This window comes from Vitis vinifera, chromosome 18 (genome assembly GCF_030704535.1).
Source record: "Vitis vinifera cultivar Pinot Noir 40024 chromosome 18, ASM3070453v1".
Taxonomy (NCBI): domain Eukaryota; kingdom Viridiplantae; phylum Streptophyta; class Magnoliopsida; order Vitales; family Vitaceae; genus Vitis; species Vitis vinifera.
In genome coordinates this window covers 32,029,612-32,035,000 of record NC_081822.1, presented here as the reverse complement: position 1 = coordinate 32,035,000, position 5,389 = coordinate 32,029,612, and positions in this window count along the sequence as shown.

Genomic DNA, 5,389 nt, shown 5'->3' with positions numbered 1-5,389 from the left:
TAGTCAAACTACCATTTCGAGTTGAAGTTGTTGTCATTGAGACTCTTTCATCTTTCAACGTCTTTCCACTATTGTAGCATGAATTGTGGGAGTTTCCAGCCTTACCACTTCCATAGTTATACTCAACCTTATCACTCCTTTGAGTCCCACAATTCACGCAAAGGTGTTGTTGGGTTGTGCCAATAAGAAGGAGATCTAACGTTACTTCATCACTTCTCATACTCTGATACCTTATCCACTCTAGAATTCCCCTACTCTTAGGAATAACAACACTAATTCCATTGTCTCTAAAGAAAGAACCACTAGGAGAAATCTAAGGTTCCTGCACAAAAGCACCATGTAAATCCAGTGTGTACAAAAGAAAAAGGTATGTGCCATGAGAATCATACCTGAATTAATTCCGATTGGAAACAGTTGACCATAGATTGAATCCAAAGAAATAAGGGCCTTGATGAAATACCATTCGAATAGTGCACATCTAAAAACCATAGACTTGATGGAAGCTCTGAATTTGTAGAAGGTTTTTGCAGTGACTCAAGTTAAGGGTTCTTAGATTGGAAAGTCAATTGAAGCCATCGGGTATGCTACTAAAATGGTTCCAATCCAATGATGATAGCTAGCAAATATGATGGAGGATCTCTCCTTCCATTAGATTGCAGTTACTTAAAGATAATATTAGTAGTGACAATGGGTTCCAAATATCACTGGGGACTCCTACTTCTATTAACTTGAAGTTAGTAAGAGATAATTGTACCAATGAAGATTGGTGAAAAATATCACCAAGGATTCCTCCTCCCATTAGATGCAAGTTATTTAGAGATTATATTTGCAATGATGATATGTGGAATCTATGACTGAGGATTTTTGTTTTCATAAGATAGGAGTTTCTTACAGATAATTCTACCAGTGATGACAGGGGTCAAATATGATTATCTCTTCTTCCCTTCCATCACATTGTGGATTTAATGTTTTTAATGAGGAGAAACAACCATTACTCTATATTATTCTTGACTTTAGAATGTAACAAGTTGGATTTAAATATCTTAAGGAGCATAAATCAACCCATAGGTTCACCTCTAATATCACCTTGAGTTGTGGACAATCTCTGACCCAAAGAGTTTTAAGAAAGCTCAAATTGCAAAGAATCTCAAGGTTCTTTCAATATGACAAATCTAACAATCCAAGAGCTTTTAGACTTCCAATATTGACATCTAGAAGACTCTTAAATCTTTTACACCCTTATTATATTTAAGAAAATAGTTAGTATTAACTTTAATAATAATATTGATTAATATCCCAATTTGGCATACTTAATACGCTTGAAATGTCAACTAGATGCCTGGAATAACTAAGATTACTTTTAACTTTTTAGTATGCTGTAACAGAAGAAAATCTGTTTCAACAAGTAAACTTCCAAAGACTTTAAAATTAGTCTACAACAAAAATATAACTAAATAATAGCAATACCATGTTTCCTTCCCAAAGATGTTTTATGTTGCTAAACTAGAGGTTGAGTTCAACAAGATTGTCTGCATGAAAAGTTGATGGAAAAGGTTCTAAAGGGTATTTATCCCAATGAAAATGTACTAAATCATGACAAGGCAATTCAAAGTCATAGGAAAGCTGCATCATATTGTATTCAACTTTGAGCAATCTAAGTCAATTCATCTTTCTGAAAACTTCAGCAATAAGTTGTATAGGTTTTGCTTTAGTCCAATTAATGAATATCCCCTTATTTTTTGTCCCTTAAAAACAAGCATTGAGAGTAAGCAATATAAGATGCATAGGGATTCACTAAAATTGTATAGATAAGGTACTCAAACTATAATAATAATAAAAATAAATCTTGTTGAATTTTTTATGTCTTTAGATCTCAAGCATATTCATATATTTTTCTCTTACCATATTTTTTGTAAATACACTTTTTGTATCCTTATATTCCCACAATTTGCTCTATTTCCTAGGATGTTCTAGATAATTTTGACAAGCAGTTGTCCAACCCATTTCTTGTAATAAGTCATGCATTCGTATAGTGTCGCCCAATATAGAAATGAGATACCTCACATCAAGAACTCTTAGTCCAATCTTGGGATGGAATTTGCAACCTTCTAGTATTCTTGTAACAAATTTTTCATCCTCATCTTTGAAGAAGCATGCAATATCAAGGAACAACTTCTTCCATTTATCATCTAGTCCATCATAACTTATACAGAGCACCATGTGAATACCCATGAGAGAATTTGTTTTTAGTTTATGCAATGTGCTTTCCTATTCATCCATGTCCCTTTGGAAAAGAAAAGAACCCAAAACTACTAGAGTGAATGGAAGGCCTTGAGCATAATCCAGTATACGATTAAAGAGGTACATAATTGTCTTTTGGATGGTGTTGCAGAAAGGCATTCCAACGAAAGAGTTCCTCAACTTGCTTGTGTGTGACCAATCTTCTCTATTATACCAAGATACTTAATCCCAATATGTAGTAGCTCTGACCAAGAAAAATTAGAGAAAAAGCTACTACAACTTTTATAATATATCAAGTATCGTCCTCATGGACTAGCTTATGAAATTTGTCGATACTAGGATAAATGAATCACTTTCATTTAAATCCTAAAGTGAAAAGTAATTTGAGAATTAAATTTTATGAAATGAAACTAAGAAAATAAATTAAATTAATAACAAAATGAATATTGATTTTAAATTTGATTGATTCAAATATGGGGCTTTCCACAATCAACTTAGGGTATAGAAATTAGAGAAAACAAGGCTTTTTAAGTAATATGATCTTGGGATTTTAGGATCCTTGGCCACTCGTAATCAACCCCAGCTCTAAAACTCAAGATGGCATCCAAAACTTAATTTTCCTTTTTAAAACAAACTCCTAAAACCATAAAATAAATGAGATAAATTACCAATTTACAATTTGGCTTTTAAACTCTTCTTATTGCCTATAGCTTTGTTATGGGGTAGATAACGATAGGGAAGATCAAGATAACTGATGATCAAGAGTTACCAAGAATCACTAATATTAGGTAATAACCTACCATATCATTCCATAAACTAACTCACAAAGATAGAATAAAAACAAAATAATTGATAAATTGTAACTCAACTAATAATTAATCTCATTGTTATAATGATTTACCAATTGTCCTTATAAGTTTCCTAACCCTTAGGTTTTCATGCTTCAAGCCCCCAGTTGGCTTTTAGCCTCTCATAGGGGTGATGTTACAATCATAATCAATAAAAGAGTAAAATTCCATAATTTGAATAAAAAAGAACTAAAAATAATATTTTCAATAAAGAAGAAAAGAAAACAAACCAAAGTTCTCATCTTCTTCCCCACAAAATGTCAAACTCTTGAAAAGATCCCTAAACCCTAGAACTAAGAGAGTTTATATAGTATCATCAATGACCTAACATATGGGACACTCTCATTGACCACTTATTACTTACTTAAAAATGACAAAAAAATATAAAATAAAATAAAATGATTATTTCCAGTTGTGTGGGACCTGCGTAAGGCAGATGGAGTGCCCTATATGTAATTCCCGAGGTGGAAATAGTGAAACATCAAAGTGGTTGTGGGTGAATTTGAAATTAGGGTCATTTCGAATTCATAAGTTGAATTTCAAAATCTGTGTACCCACATTTTTCATGTGCATCCTCACCTAATTGGCGAGACTCGCTTTAATTGGTGAAAAAAAAATAGTTTTGAAAAAGTTAGAATCGCCACTTATTTTATTTTATTTTAAAGGGAAAATAAAACAAGAAATAAAACCCTAAAAATGACTCCATAGTTTTTGGAAAAACATGTCTTTGAAAAACCCGAGTCTAGGTTCGGGGATCAGGTTACTTATTAGGAAGGTACCTCAAAGAGATAACACCCCTCTAAGCCTTAAAGAGGTCTTTATTGGCTAAGTTGAAAGGAATATGACAATTAATTAATTGATTGAAGGTACTTAGGTAGACTAAGGCGATTTTAGAATTAAGATGCCAAACTAGAAAGTCAAATCATGATCATGAAAGAGAGTCAAAGTGTGTACCTGAACCGCTTCTCAAATGCTATCATAAAACATCAAAGTTAGTATAGAAATATAGCACACGACATGTATTTAATCATAGCAAATCAAGCATACATCTAAGTACCTAAGGATCACATCAAGCATAAATAAGGTTCATAACAGCATGCATGTTCATGGAATTCCAAAAAGTAGTGATAGAAAGCGTACCTGGATAGCATACATAATTTGTAAGATTCCTCAAAAAAAGGTTAGAGTGGTTAAGACAAGTATATATTATCCCCCCAATCGACATATTGCTAGTCCCTTAGCAATGAAGGAGAGAAAAAAACTAAAGAGTAATATACTTTACAAAATCATGCTGATCACTTCAAAAAAAAAAAAAATTTAAGTGGCATGATAATCAAGCTCTCACATGGGACAATAAAGAAATAAAACTCAAATTTCAGCAAGAGTTATCAAATAACTTGTTTAATCACCATTCATCAAGAGAAAGCATTATGCAAATTGAAGCTTTAAAATCATTTCCACTTCCAAAGCACCAAACCTTACTCTTCCACTAAAATCTAAGTGTTACTTGATAGCTTCCGAATATAGTATGCTAAACTAATCTCTCCCCCCAACCTAGTTCTTTTTCAACACTTAGCAAACTGACCAAATTCAATAGGCTAAGAATGCACCTCTTTTATTATTATTATTATTATTATTATTATTATTATTATTATTTATTTTATTTTATTTTTTTTTTTCAGCGTAGGAGTACAAGGCTTGAAGGTATTTTTTCTAAATTGTCCATGTAACGGGGGTCCATCGATGACTCCCAACCAATTAAGGTTTAGGGCATCAAGTTTTAAGGATCTTTCAACCACTAACTCCTCGGATTTTACCCCGGACTTTTGAGAGTGAATTTTAATACCCAAACACCTACAGTATGTTAAACTCCACCTATTCACCTTTGTAACGAGCATTGAGGTCGGTGACTCCCAACCAATGAAGGCTTAGGGCACCAGGTTTTAAAGATTTTCACCATATACCCCTCTGACCTTGCTCAGGTTTCAAGGCAAGTAAAACATTTTTTCTTGTTTTTTTTTTTTTTTCAAAGGCTCATTGGCCTTTTATAAGGTGTCCCAACACTATTAAAATGAGGTCAAAGGTACCAAGTCTCAATTTTCCTAAGTCAAGAGGGAAATAGTTTTTCATCTTATATTCGGAACCTATTGTGCACAGTGTGTGAATAGCTTAAAGTGGAAGAACTAAGGTTGAATTCAATAGAAGTTTCAACAATTCATCAACTTTAATAAGCATAATATAAACTCTAAGTCAAGTGAAAAACAAAAATTCAATTTCTCTCATTTTAATTTTCTTTAATG